Source organism: Sorex fumeus, unplaced genomic scaffold, assembly GCF_029834395.1.
Source record: "Sorex fumeus unplaced genomic scaffold, SorFum_2.1 ptg000043l, whole genome shotgun sequence".
NCBI classification, from domain to species: domain Eukaryota; kingdom Metazoa; phylum Chordata; class Mammalia; order Eulipotyphla; family Soricidae; genus Sorex; species Sorex fumeus.
Window position 1 is genome coordinate 36022349 of NW_026606100.1, and position 16328 is coordinate 36038676.

Below are 16328 nucleotides of genomic sequence, written 5' to 3' on the forward strand. Positions count from 1 at the left end.
AGGTTTACTAAATCACTGAGTTATAACTTCCTCATCAGGGAAATTGAAGTAAAAATACTTACCTGGAGGGTTCTTGTGAGGATTAGAGATAATATATGCAAAGCAGCACTGTGCATCAGTTCTCAATCAAGGATGGTATAAATCATTTGGTATCTTAAGGAATTTTCTTGAAGTCAAAATTTCTAAAGGTAGACCATAAAAAAAAAATGGCAAGGAAAAATAAAATTCAGCAGAATGAGGGCCTCATTCAGCAGAGTTCCTTCCTGAGTGCTTCTTTTGTCATAATAAAATATCTGAGTTTACTAGGGGCCGGGGGTTGGGGGGTGGGGGAAACACCCAGCAGTGCTCAGGCCTTACTACTGGCTCCGTCCTCAGGGATCACTCATGGCAGGCATGGGGAGCCATATGTAATGCCAGAGATCAATCCCAGGTCAGCTACATGCAAGGCAAGAGCCCTACCTGCTGTACTAATGCTCCAGCCACTAAAATATATAAATTTTAGCTCACATTGTTTCTGTCATGTCACAGAATATGTATTTGTGTAGTGCTTTATTTCCCTTACTCTTAGGCACCAGACCTGAGCTATAGTCTTATAAGGAGCATCACCTGGCTAACCTGTTAAGGCTAACCTGAGTAGAATCGTCTCCAATTTTGCCTAGTTTAAATGTATTTCCATGGCTGCTTTTGGCTAATGACATGATTGCTCTCTCTGTATTCTGCCTCTAATACTAGTGTGTTTGTAGTGATAAGGACAAAGATAACCAATATTTCTATATAAGTGAGCTAAAATGAAACATGGTATTGGTGACTTTTTGTTTCTTCTATACCACTATGAATGGAAAAGAACAAAAATGCTTCTATGATTGCAGTGACAGATGATGGAAATAATCAGAAAAAGCAAGAATAAAAGGAGTTTCAAAGACAAAAGCACTGGTACCAACACAAAACAGCACTAAGGACAATTTCCCATTTCTAAGTCTAATGGTGAGAGGCAAAGGCAAAGAGCTCAGGGGGAAAGATTATCTCCAGTAATAAATAACAAAGACTGACCTTCCCATACTCTGGTAACCAAGGACAGATTCTGCAAAATAACTTTAAAGCTGGTAGGACTCTTAACATCTGAATGGAGCAATCACTGAGAAATCACCAAATCTAATGTTGCATTTCTGATAGCTATAAACAAATTAGATTTATTCAGCAGGGCAGTCTAAATGTCTGAGCCACTCCTAAATTGGCCTAGAGGTAGGAGGATGATCTTAATGACGTATGACAAGACTTGCATTACAAAATAATTTCAATTACTGGACACGTTAGAAAGCCACTTTGCAGCTGTTAGGAAAATTTGCAAATAGACTTTAAATACCTCTAATTCAAATTAGGCTTTAACCTTTTGGTTCCAATTCTAATATCATTCTAACCTACAGAAGCAAGTTAGGGAAAATATACAGAAATGAAAACAGGATGTTCCCAGAGAAATTGAAATAAAATAAATTTCAGAAAGATGCTTCTAATTGAGAAGACACACCTTTTTAGGAGTGACAAGATAGAATTAAATGATGATCATTGAGTTATGATTTTCTAAAGAATTTAGCACAGAAGATCTATAGATAAAGATTTATATTGAGTAAATTGAAAACCAAGTAATTAGTAAAGCAGACCAGGCAAGAAAGTGTGGAGGTTTGGATGAGAATTATGGTAACTAAGAGAAAAAAAAATTGTAGAAAGACACACTTGGTATATTGCAAAAGTAAAAGTTGATAGTGGATGTTAGGTGGTAACTGAAGATAAACACAAAGTTAAATTTTATCTTTTGGATTTTTTTTGTATAAGCAACTGAGTGGTGGTTTTTGTAATTAGTTAAATGGAAACAAATTTAGACTAGGTAGAATAAGGGTGATTAAATTTATATTTCAAATTTTAAGATTTCTATTAGAAATATCAATGGTATGTGGTTAAATATATATTTCTAGAGTTATGGGCACAGGAACTGTGAAGAGAACCTGTGAAGGTCAGATTTGTATTTTTAGGAAGAAGACTGAGTGAATTCACCTAGAAAAAATGGGTACTTAGGGAAGAGAAATTGGTCCAGGAATGGAGCAACAATTAAATGTCGAGCAGAGAAAGTACATTTAGCAAAGTAGGTCAACGACACATGCCCGCCACAGTAGAAAAGCTCAAAAGTATTCTGACACAGAAACCAAGAGGAGTGTTGAATGGTTATGAAGTAATCAAGCATGGTTAAAATTATGAGTTTAAAATAAGAGCAAAGCAGATGATATGATACTATTTCTTGAGAATACTAAATCCTCTACCAAGAAACTCCTAGAAACAATAGACTTGTGCAGTAGTAAAGTCGCAGGCTATAAAATTAATGCCCAAAAATCCATGGCCTTCCTAAACGCAAATAATGAGACAGAGGAAAGTGACGGGAAAAAAACAATCCCTTTCACAGTCGTGCCCCAGAAAATCAAATACCTCGGAATCAGCCTAACTAAAGAGGTAAAGGACCTTTACAATGAAAACTACAAAACGCTACTCCATGAAATAAAAGAGGACACAAGGAAATAGAAACATATTCCCTGATCATGGATAGGAAGAATTAACATTGTCAAAATGACAATACTCCCCAAAGTATTATACAGATTCAATGTGATCCCTATAAGGATACCTATGAAATTCTTCAAAGAAATCGATCAAGCACTCCTGAAATTCATATGGAACAACAAACGCCCATGAATAGCTAAAGCAATTCTTGAGAAAAAGATGTGGGGAGGCATTACCCTCCCCAACCTCAAACTCTACTACAAAGCAGTAATAATTAAAACAGCATGGTACTGGAACAAAGGCAGGGCTGGAGACCAATGCAACAGGGTGTGATATCCGTACACACAACCCCAAATGTATGAACATCTAATCTTTGATAAGGGAGCAAGAAATGTGAAGTGGAGCAAAGAAAGTCTCTTCAATTAATGGTGCTGGCATAACTGGACAACCACTTGCAAAATAATGGGCTTAGACCTCAACCTAAAACCATATGCAAAAGTCAGATCAAAATGGATTAAAGAGCTTAACATCAGGCCAAAATCCATAAGGTACATTGAAGACAAGGTCAGCAACAACTTCCACAATATTGAGGCTAATGGTATCTTCAAAGACGACACTCCACTGACCAACCAAGTGGAAACAAAGATAAACAAATAGGACTATCTTAAATTAAGAAGCGTCTGCACCTCAAAAGATAGAGTGACAAGAATACAAAGACAGGCCATCTTTGAAACGTTCAGAATAAGAGAAGGAACACATGGAGGGTGCGGGATCCCGGAGGAAAAGAAAAAAGAAAAAACAGGTTCCAAAAAGAGCCGAGAGCACCGGCAAGTTCCAGATGGAGTAGGCGCCGCATCCCGCCTCCCCCAGATGGAACCCTGGTGACCAGAAGCCTCTACAAACACAGCTCGAGTATGCGGGAACGAGGACTTTTTCTCAAATCTGCCGGACTACACCTCCCAGGTAACCTCTGATCCCGGAAGTCACGCCCACAGCCCGCCCCCCAGCGCCATCTTTGAAACGTTCAGAATAAGAGAAGGAACACATGGAGGGTGCGGGATCCCGGAGGAAAAGAAAAAAGAAAAAACAGGTTCCAAAAAGAGCCGAGAGCACCGGCAAGTTCCAGATGGAGTAGGCGCCGCATCCCGCCTCCCCCAGATGGAACCCTGGTGACCAGAAGCCTCTACAAACACAGCTCGAGTATGCGGGAACGAGGACTTTTTCTCAAAACCGCGCGGCCGCTTATGCGGCCGCGCGACATCTCTCTATGTACAAAGTGATCAATGAGAAGTAAACCACCCAATCTTTCTCCCTGAAAATCAGAGTTAAATTTGGAGCATGGCCACAGCCCCAGAAACACAAGGACTTAATGCAGAAACCAGCAGCTTAGAGCGGAAAAGTGAACGGACGATGAGTTAACCCAGGCCATCATTTCTGCCCAGAGGGGAAAGGGTGTTGCCCCATTCGCCCTCTCTTCTCTGGAAAGAAGGATGGCGGCCGCATGGGAGCCTTGTGGACAGCAGGTATGAGCCGGGGGTGTGGGGGCGACTAAAACCTCATGGGAAGGGGGGCGTTCCGGTCCGTCCTTCACGCCCTACCGAGGTCACCAGTTGCCCCCCACGAGCGGCTCTCCAGCACGGCCACAGCCCCAGAAGCACAAGGGCTTAATGCAGAACCCAGCAGCTTGGAGCAGAAAAGTGAAAGGACTATGCGTTAATCCAGGCAATCATTTCTGCCCAGAGGGGAAAGGGTGTTGCTCCCTTCCGCCCTCCTCCCTCTGGAAAGAAAGATGGCGGCCACATGGGGGCCTTGTGGACAGCAGGTATGAGCCGGGGGTGTGGGGGCGACTAAAACCTCATGGGAAGGGGGGCGTTCTGGTCCGTCCTTCACGCCCTACCGAGGTCACCAGTTGCCCCCCACGAGAGGCTCTCCAGCACAGCCACGGCCCCAGAAGCACAAGGACTTAATGCAGAACCCAGCAGCTTGGAGCAGAAAAGTAAACGGACTATGCATTGATCCAGGCCATCAAGTCTGCCAGAGGGGAAAGGGTGTTGCCCCATTTGCCCTCTCCTCTCTGGAAAGAAAGATGGCGGCCACATGGGAGCCTTGTGGACAGCAGGTATGAGCCGGGAGTGTGGGGGCGACTAAAACCTCATGGGAAGGGGGGCGTTCCGGTCCGTCCTTCACGCCCTACCGAGGTCACCAGTTGCCCCCCACGAGCGGCTCTCCAGCATGGCCACAGCCCCAGAAGCACAAGGGCTTAATGCAGAACCCAGCAGCTTGGAGCAGAAAAGTGAACGGACTATGCATTGATCCAGGCCATCAAGTCTGCCGGAGGGGAAAGGGTGTTGCCCCATTCGCCCTCTCCTCTGGAAAGAAAGATGGCGGCCACCTGGGAGCCTTGTGGACAGCAGGTATGAGCCGGGAGTGTGGGGGCGACTAAAACCTCATGGGAAGGGGGGCGTTTCAGTCCGCCCTTCACGCCCTACCGAGGCCACCAGTTGCCCCCACGAGCGGCTCTCCAGCACGGCCACAGCCCCAGAAGGACAATGACCTAATGCAGAACCCAGCAGCTTGGAGCAGAAAAGTGAAAGGACTATGCATTAATCCAGGCAATCATTTCTGCCCAGAGGGGAAAGGGTGTTGCTCCCTTCCGCCCTCCTCCCTCTGGAAAGAAAGATGGCGGCCACATGGGAGCCTTGTGGACAGCAGGTATGAGCCGGGGGTGTGGGGGCGACTAAAACCTCATGGGAAGGGGGGCGTTCTGGTCCGTCCTTCACGCCCGACCGAGGTCACCAGTTGCCCCCCACGAGCGGCTCTCCAGCATGGCCACAGCCCCAGAAGCACAAGGGCTTAATGCAGAACCCAGCAGCTTGGAGCAGAAAAGTGAACGGACTATGCATTGATCCAGGCCATCAAGTCTGCTGGAGGGGAAAGGGTGTTGCCCCATTCGCCCTCTCCTCTGGAAAGAAAGATGGCGGCCACCTGGGAGCCTTGTGGACAGCAGGTATGAGCCGGGAGTGTGGGGGCGACTAAAACCTCATGGGAAGGGGGGCGTTTCAGTCCGCCCTTCACGCCCTACCGAGGCCACCAGTTGCCCCCACGAGCGGCTCTCCAGCACGGCCACAGCCCCAGAAGGACAATGACCTAATGCAGAACCCAGCAGCTTGGAGCAGAAAAGTGAAAGGACTATGCATTAATCCAGGCAATCATTTCTGCCCAGAGGGGAAAGGGTGTTGCTCCCTTCCGCCCTCCTCCCTCTGGAAAGAAAGATGGCGGCCACATGGGAGCCTTGTGGACAGCAGGTATGAGCCGGGGGTGTGGGGGCGACTAAAACCTCATGGGAAGGGGGGCGTTCTGGTCCGTCCTTCACGCCCGACCGAGGTCACCAGTTGCCCCCCGCGAGCGGCTCTCCAGCACGGCCACGGCCCCAGAAGCACAAGGACTTAATGCAGAACCCAGCAGCTTGGAGCAGAAAAGTGAACGGACTATGCATTGATCCAGGCCATCAAGTCTGCCGGAGGGGAAAGGGTGTTGCCCCATTCGCCCTCTCCTCTCTGGAAAGAAAGATGGCGGCCACATGGGAGCCTTGTGGACAGCAGGTATGAGCCGGGAGTGTGGGGGCGACTAAAACCTCATGGGAAGTGGGGCGTTTCGGTCCGCCCTTCACGCCCTACCGAGGCCACCGGTTGCCCCCCGCGAGCGGCTCTCCAGCACGGCCAGGACTCCAGAACACAGAAACCAATTTCTTAACTATCTGACTTTCAGTAGAAATACTTCCAGGGTCAATAGGTAAAAGAGCAGAAATCCAAAACCAACATTTAATTCTTGAACCCAGCCGTAGAAGGCAAATCACTTCACAATGCTTTTTCAGCATGTCTGATTTGGGGGGGGGGGTAAACTCTAAATAATAGTGATGAATCTTTTATTGAAACAATGAATCTAATCAAAGCAGATAGAGTGTTAACTAGAATTCATCTGCTTCACAGGGACGGGGAGGGGTGGGGGGGGGTTTATTGGGGTTCTTCATGGTAAAAAATAAGTATTGGTAAAGGGAAATGTGTTTGATATTTGCATGACTGAGACATAAACCTGAAATCTTTGTAACCTTTCCCACAGTGATTCAATAAATAAATTTAAAAAAAAAAAAAAAAGAATACAAAGACAATCTACAGAACAGGAAAGGATATTCACCCATACCCATCTGACAAGGGATTGATATCAAGGATATACAAAGGACTGGTTGAACTCCACAAGAAGAAAACATCCAACTCCATAAAAAGAAAAATGGGGTGATGAAATGAACAGTAGCTTTCTCAAAGAAGAAATCCGAATAGCTTAAAGGCACATGAGAAAATGCTCTGCATCACTAATCATCAGGGAGATTCAGATCAAGACAACTATGAGATATCATCTCACACCACAGAGACTGGCCCACATCCAAAAGAACAAAAGCAACCGGGGTTGGTGCGGATGTGGCGAGAAAGGGACCCTCCTTCACTGCTGGTGGGAATGCCGACTGGTTCAGCCCTTTTGGAAAACAGTATGGACGATTCTCAAAAAATTAGAAATTGAGCTCCCATTTGACTCAGCAATACTACTCCTGGGAATATATCCCAGAGAAACAAAAAAATATATAGTCAAAATGACATCTATACTTCTATGTTTATTGCTGCACTGTTCACAATCGTAAAAAATCTGGAAAAAAACCTGAGTTCCCAAGAACAGGTCCCTGGTTAAAGAAACTTTGCTACATCTACACAATGGAGTACTACCCAGCTGTTAGAAAAGATGAAGTCATGAAATTTACATATAAGTGGTACAACATGGAAAGTATCATGCTAAGTGAAATAAGTCAGAAAAGAGAGGGACAGACGTAGAAAGATTGCATTCATCTGTGGAATATAAAGTAACAAAATAGGAAACTAACATCCAAGAATAGTTGAGATAAGTACCAGGAGGTTCATTCCATGGCTTGACGACCAGCTGCACATGCTAGGGGAAAAGACAGCTCAGATAGAGAAGAGAACATCTAGTAAAGGGTGTTGGGAGGATCCCCCAAGGATGGAAGATGCATGCTGAAAGTAGACTATAGACCGAACATGATTGCCACTCAATGCCTCTTTTGCAAACCTCAGAACCCAAAAAGAGAGAGAGAACAAAAGGGAATGCCCTGCCACAGAGGTGGGATGGGATGGGGGAAATGGGAGGGTGGGAGGGATACTGGAATCATTGGTGGTAGAGAATGGGCACTGGTGGAGGGATGGGTACTTGATCATTGAATAACTGAAACTCAAGCACAAAAACTTCTAAGTCTACAACTGTACTTCATGGTGTTTCACTAATAAAAATTAAAAAACAAAAAGAAAAAAATAAAATTTAAAAACAGAAAAAATAAATAAAATAAAATAAGAGCAAAAAACTAATCACAAGGTTAGGAATATGGCTCTCACTGATAATTGAAAAAGGAGCAGTTTTCTCAGTGGAGTAGAGTAGGGAAGCACAATAAGATGAGTTGATTAAAAAAAGCAACGTTATGAAGTTAAAAGCACCACCATATGCCACATTTTTTACAATGCTATTTAAAAGGAAGAATAGAAGGACGGTATGCTGACAAGAAGTTTGTTAGAGTCAACAGATGTAATTTAAGATAGGAAATACATGGGTAGTGAGAACAGAATTATCCACCAGAGGAAATATGACGATGCTAAAGTGAGTGTATTTAAAAAGGAATGAGATTATTGATCAGAGAGAGTAAATTTAGAGCCTAAACTGATGGGTCAGTCTCTCTAGGAGCAAAAACTAATTCAGCTAGTATAAGTTAAGGGGAGTCAGAATATGATTAGAAATTCATGTGGGTTGGTAAATATGTTGGAAGTACCTACTGATCATTTCTATTAGCTCAATAAATTATGAGGGAACCTATCAGTTGAGGCTAAGTGACTATTAAAATGCAGGGGGGTTGAGGAATGTCAATAGGACCACATATGGTTGTTTAGAGAGTGAAAAAAATGTACATAATTGACATGAATAATAGAATTGCTGGAGAGGGCTATGTCTACATTTGAGAAAGGGAATGAATGTGAAATGAACAAAAATCACTATATTTTATTTTTCTCCATCAATCCTAAGTATTTGCATGTAAGCAGGAAAAAGAAATTGTTGAGGCAGTTCCATTATTTATGTATCATAGAAATATTTCCCAAACAACCAAGAAATATTTACACAATAAAGGACAAAAGAGGTGTAAATATTGGCCATGCAAAGTCAGAGGTACTGATGAGGCAGGACCAAATACTTAGAATGAAGAGAAAAATGAAAACCTGTCTAATATAGACCGAGAACAAAGCTTTTCCCAAGTAACTGCAGCACATTGGAGGAAAGTGAAGTCTCTGCAGTTTTACTGATACAGGACACTTATACCAGCAGTTCACACTTCTTGAAGCATCCTAGCCCACAAATTTCCTCCTGTGATGCTTTCCTTGTTCAACTTAACGAATGGGTCCCTACAGTCTATTTTTCCTAATAGTCTTAACTGGCCACTACTCACTATTGACTTATGTAGAGATGATTATCTTCTCTAAGAAGGTCAATTCACTTTGTTTTGAATTTTTGAATCAAGATGAATTACTGCTCACTAGTCTTTCCTGGCACTCTGATACAGATCTATAAGCTCAGAAACTAAAGAATGAAGAAAAAAATCTGAAAAAATAGAGATATAAAATTATATATCTGGAAAGGGCTAACTTTTCATTAAATTTTCTTTAATTTTTGATTACTTTACACACTACAGATTTAATTGTACTCCCCAGAATGAAAGAAAGTTCTATATCCTTAAAGTGATCTATCTTTATGTACCTAAACATTTTTAAGTAGGTTTTTGCAACTGGTAAACAAAGAGATTCCCATGGCACAAAAACTTCTATGCCTTAAAAAACTTTGCATACTTATATAAACAATGGCAGTACCCTCCTGAAATTGTAAAATGATATAAGGGATCAATAGCTCAGCATGGACCCATGCACTTAGCAATAGGACATAAGAAATTATTATGCAAAGGCAAATTCTATCAAAACAAATATTCTTGCCTCAGCTATTCTAAATAAGAGATTTTACTAGCTAACAACTACTGAAAAAGAATAAATATTGCAGCTCCCTGTGTAGGATAGTTGGCATATTTAATCATGTTAACATAGATGATGGAACACATACATATATAATCTTATAAGGGATTAGGTGAGGTGATATTTGGGCACAACAGTTAGAGCTTACTCCTGTCTCTTTGTACAATCGTTACTCCTGGCAGTACTCAGGGGACCATATGCAATGGTAAGAACTGAACCTGGGTCGTTACGTAAGGCAAATGCTTTTCTCACTGTACTATTTCTCTGGCCCATATTCTTCTCACATAGTATAAATTCAGTTAGTGTCAATCTTGTTATGAATTTCATAAATTTTAAATCTAAGATCCCTAAAATGTTCAAAATAAGCAATGAAAGAGAAATTCTCTACCTGAATAGTCATGATTATTACTGTCAGGCTGAGTAAATTAAAGTAAATAATAATTTGGAGAAGGAAATGTTGCTTTAACTTACATCAATCTGGACATATTACAAGTCACATCATAATGATCTGTTATGATGAATCCTGCATCTTGGAAGGGATAGACTGGAATACAGAACTGAGCTGACATACTTATTACTGCTGCTAATACCAATTCCCACTATTGATAAACATTCTTTGATGGTAGCATGGAAGCCTTGAGAAATGACTAAGGAACCACCATGTTTTAATTACTCGGTCTCCTTTCCCCACTTTCCCAAGCATGAAAAAAAAAAACTATTCTTGTAAAATAGTTTTATTTTACAAGAGAAGGGAAACAGAATTTGGGGTGTGGGAAATAGGGAACTCTGAAGTAATGCACAGGAATTGGGAGGCCACACTGTGGTACTCAACTGAATGGACCAGATGGTTTTAATGTTTGGGCTGCCCTGACACAGTGTTGTTAATGCTGCTCAAAAATCTGTAGGGCTAGAACCAGTGGTACTATATAGGGCCATAAGATACTCAGAACTTCATGACCACAAAGGATTCCAGCACTTCAGCTACTTTCCCATCTTCAAATAGAATTTTTCATTGCAAAATCAAGAATATTTTATCTATTGGGTATTATTTACCTATGACTATAAGAATGTGAGAATTATTTTAGTTTTTCATAACTATAGCTTGTTCACATCAAACGGTTTTAGCTATTAAGCTCTATCATTCTTTTCTGCTATTATTGGTTATGTTAGTAAAATGAATGAAGATACTCAGTTGGTTTTTTGGAACGTTACTGTTGGCTTTACATTCTGAAATCACTCCCAGATAGGCCTGGGGGACCATATGGGATGCCAGGAATTGAACCCAATCAGCCACATCCAAGGCAAGTTGCCCTACTGGCTGTACTATTTCTGAGACCTCAGAAAATCAATGTAGATATCCAATTCTTACTGCAAGAAAAATAATAAAATACATATTCAGTGTCTCCCTGAAATGGATGCTACCTATATGAGCTATCAGAATTAAATTTCTTAGCAGTGATTTACATTTAACTGAAAATAGAGAACTAAACCTCTATTTCCATTTTAACTGTTTTCATGTTTTATGTAACTATAAAGATATATATTTAAACTTTCAGTCAATTTAAAAATTTATACAAGCAAATGACTAACAAATGTGAAAGGTACTGCATTGATTCAATTAAATTTGACAAATATTTATTGAGTAATTATTATATGCTCATTTGTGCAGTTGATACTGATTGTGCTACAGTAACTGTTCATAGTTTTGAAGGGAGAGTTTTATTAGAAAAGTATACCAACAAAAGATAATAAGTAATGGATTGTAATAAATAGAAGATGAGAAGCTCTTATAGCTATTTTAGCTATAACGGCTCAGATACAATTCTTTGAGACAGTAATAATTTTATTATTTTATTTTATGCATTTATTTTTATTTAGATCCCGTGATTTACAAAGTTGTTAATAACAGAGATCCATACATGCAATGTTCTCTCGCCAAACTCACCACCAGAATCTGAGTCCCTTTACTAATGAGCCAAGGTTCTCTTCCTCTCGCTTTCCTACCTTCTTAACAATATTTTCAAGCCTAGTAAAGTCTTGAAGATGGAGAGAGGCAGTCTGTCCATCTTGCCAGACACAAGAAGAACTTGCTGCTGAGATGGAAAGAAGCTGAGGTACTCAGGAAACCATGTGGTGGTTAGTGTGGATGAAGCAACTGTGTGCTTGTGGGGGAGAATTGGCAAAGAAATCAAAGAGACAGCCTTGTTCAGTCATGGAAGAAATTTTATTTGAAAATTTTACCCTATTTTTAGCTTTGGTTCCATCTCCTGCTGCACTCAGGGTTATCCCTGGCTCTTTGCTCAGGAATGCCCTGATGGTGATCAGGGGAGCATCTGATATTAGGAATCCAACCAGGTTTAGCCACTTGCAAGGCAAGTGCCTTGCCATTTGGACTCCCTATACAGTTAAGGCATTTAATTTTGACTGAAATGGGAGGCTACAGAGGGGTTTTGAGCAGAGGAATGACATAATATGATCTTCTAAAATAATTTCAGTTATTTTTCTTTATTGGAGATCTCCCAAAATGGTATTTAAGAGTCCTATTGCTTCCATTCTGTGGGGCTCAGAGATCTCCAGGGCTGACCCAGTAATGCTCAGGGAACCATATGCTTCTGGAGGTCATCCCAACGTCAGTAAGGCAAGCATCTCAACCTCTCAACCTCTCAACCTCTACCTTATTTCTTCAGCCCGAATATGATTTTTTAAATATCTGCCTGCCTACTTCATAAAGAATTCACATGAAGAGGGGAAAGGAAGAATAAAGAAGATCAGGTGTGAGACCAACAGTCAGGCAAGTCAGAGAGAAGGTAAGCTTGGATTAGGAAGGTAACAATAGAAGTGCTCAAGTGTAAAGTTCACAGAACTTGCTGATTGGACATATCTATATTTGAATAATTTGCACTTGCTTGCTTGATTTATTATAAGTTCTATTTGGGAAATTGTTTGATCAAGATTCCGACTAAAACTTTGATAGAAGGACTGGAATGTGCAACTGGATTTTTACATATAGAACTCAAGGGAAATGACAGACCCTGAAATTAAACTGGGGAGTCATCGACAAAGGCATTCAGAGCCATGAGACTAAATAATGTCATTTTAAGAGTGGATATAGAATAGGAATAAAGACCAATCAGTGACCAAGATAAATGGAAGTATATATGGAAACCAGAGCTAGTAAGAGTTCAAGATAGCTCTAAGTGTTGGCATAGGCTAGAGAAATGTACATGGATGAAAATGCTTGCCTTGCATGTGACTAACCACAGTTTGATTTTTAGTGTTATATATGGTCCCTAGAGCACCACCAGAAAGGACCTCTGAACACATAGCCAGGAATAGCCCCTGAGTACTGCCAGGTATGGCTCAACAAACTTTCTTTCAATATACAACAAAGAAACATTTTGGAATATACTATTATAAACTATAATTTTCAATAACATATTAGTAAAGTAAAATGCAGATATATACATAGTCATATAGAAGCACAAATGCTCACATTCTAAATTTCTCATCCTACACTAGTTATTATTACTTTGAATATTTTCCTTTGCAATCTTTAATTCACACAACTTTACCATTTTTGCAAAACTTAATAATACATAACCTACTATTGCCCCATATATATTGTAAGTGCATTATGGTCAATTGCAAATGTGACCTACAATAAATGAAGGTGCAAGAATGAGATCACTCATGAGTATTATATATTAAGTGGTTCAATAAATATTTGCTGAAATAATAAATGAATAGGTATATTCTATATCATATCTACAAGTCAGAAATTATATTTATGGATCACTAAAAAAAGGAGATCAAAATTGCCTACCACTTTTAAAGTCCCTTAGGAGTATTATTGGAATAACATTTCCTTTAATCTTCAAGCAAATATTTCTCAAAGTCACACAAAAGAAAGATAGCCAAGAATTCTCCCACCCAGTTTCTCATGATGTATTTTTTAAATATATCATTGTAACAGAACACCTCCAATATTTTATTACTGAAACGAAATATTAAAAAAATATTTCTAATAGCAAATAACCAAAAATGCTGCGAATGTTTTTTTGCTTTTTATTGCCGCTGTTATTATTTCTAAAATGACCATACTTTAAAGGCCTAATAAACAAGAAGGACTTTGAAAGAGGGGTACTCATTTGTGTTAATAATAGCTACCCTATTGACATAATTATATTTTACCCACTGATTATTTCATTTCTTTTCCTTAAATATGTCTAAGTATAGAATTATACTTCACACTTGAATTTACTTTTTAAGGAAAACCAGTACAGGTCAAGAGAAGCTTTCTTTACTAATAATGATAGTGAAAACTGGAAACTACCATTTTCCAAAACTTTTCTCTGTGTTCAATTTATAATGATCTTAATGGAGCATCTCTTTTCATTTTAAAAAATTTGTTTATTGAATATCCATGAGATAGACCATTACAAAGCTGTCCATGATTGTGTTTCAGTCATATAATAATCCCAAAACCCATAAATCCACCAGTGTACATTTCCAAAGACCAATGTTCCCCGTTTCTCTCCCATCATCCCCCTAACCCACCCTCTCCCCCAGACTATGTTTACGGCAGGCACTTTTCTTCTTTCTCTCTCTCCTGTGCATTGTGATTTGCAATACAGATACTAAAAAGTCATCTTATTTGTTCAGGGCGTTCAGCACTTTTATTGGGAAAATAAGGCTGAAGTACCTTTTTTTTTTAACTGAGTGGAACCTTTGGAGGGGGGTGGGCGTGAATTCCGAGGCTCCTGGAATTACAGGGGTGTGGGAGAAGGTAACCTATCCTGACCACAAAAAAGCCTGGGGATTTCTGTTACAAAACCTGAGTACCCAAATTTTTAGCAGATTTTAACTTGATGATGTCCATCCCAAGACAGTGGAGTCTAGCTGCGAACATGGTGGTGATTTTAGGTTATGGAAGGAAGTGAATGCTAGGGCTTCTGCTTGGGCAGGCACCAGGCTGACATGATCCCTTCAGATTTACCCTGGTCTGTTCAGCCTTACATGGGTACAAGATTAACTGCAGCTTTTGATCTCTTTCGAGATTTATTTATGGGTCTCTGAAGCAAGGCTGGTAAATGAGCTTGTAAATCTTCCACATACCTAACTTTTGGACCTTTAATTCTCAGGAAACTTGGTTCCTAGTTGTTGGGGTCCAGCCAGAGGCACAATGGAAATTTTGGGGTATCAGGAAGCCTGAAGGCACCATGAGGCTGCTGATGGATATGCCCTGAGTGGTAAAGTTGACCTGCTGGGAATACCACAACCCCTCTTTGTTTTTTTTTCTTTTTGGGTCACACCTGGCAATGCTCAGGGGTTACTCCTGGCTCATGCACTCAGGAATTCCTCCTGGCAGTGCTCGGGGGACCATATGGGATGCTGGGAATCGAACCTGTGTCTGCCATGTTGGCTGCGCGCAAGGCAAACGCCTTACTCGCTGTGCTATCGCTCCAGCCCACAACCCCTCTTTTTAATTTTTTTTTTTGCTTTTTGGGTCACACCCGGCGATGCTCAGGGGTATTCCTGGCTCTGCACTCAGGAATTACTCCTGCCATTTCTCTGGGGACCATGTGGGATGCCAGGGATGGAACCCGGGTTAGTCACGTGCAAGGTAAACATCCTCCCCACTATACTATCACGTCAGCCACCTCTTTTTAATTTTTATATTTTTTTCAATAGTTTGTACATTTCCAGTGGTGCTCTGTAATCTCCAAAGCAATACCTAGCAGTGTCAAGGGGGTTCCAGGTGGGGGTTAATATCAAGCTTCATCTGTACATGCTAGACATGAGATATACCACTTGAGCTATTTCTTTAGCCCCAAAGTTGAAAGCAGGAGCACTGTGCTACGGAAAAATTATTTTAAAGACCTCAGAGGTTTTGTACAATGACTACTGATACTACTGGTGCAGAAGGTTGGGTGGTGATGGAGAAATTTTATAACCAAATATTCTTTAGTAAAATGGCAGTTACTAAATATCTTTGAATCTCTCATATGTAAAAGTAAAATTTTTTTCAAGCCTAGATGGACTTGAAGTGAGAAAATATATGATAGATATCAGTATTGCAGTATTGTACTTAATTCAAAGGCCACTAAAAATCTCCATTTATATATTTACAAAGCAGATATGTGTGTGTGTGTGTGTGTGTGTGTGTGTGTGTGTGTGTGTGTGTTGAATAAGTAGCACTAAGGAACTGTTTTTATTTGTTGGAAATCAGGAAAACTGTCAACTGAAGTATTTCTGGGAAGGTGAAGATCCAATTCTATTTCCATTCCTGGGGCATAATCAATGGAGAGTTAGAGTATTAGGTAGAGCAGAGTTTAATGAGCCACAAGTCAGCTTGGTAGAAAAGGGCAGATTCACATCCTAGAGAACCATCTTGCCTGGAGGGTCACAAGGAGCAGCTGTACAGAAAAATAATAAGGAAGCCTATTTTTAGAAAGGGCAGGTTGCAGACAGGTGGACATCAGATGGTCAATCAATTCCCTATGGGCTGTCCCCTGAGACATATTTATATTGCAACTTTCATATTTTTTTCAGATTTTCGGAAGAATAAGGTGAGGGAGACTTTTATTTATTTGTTTGTTTTTATTCTCAGCAACCAAAAATATTTCTTACTTTTTGTTTGTGTTTTAATACTTTTTGTTT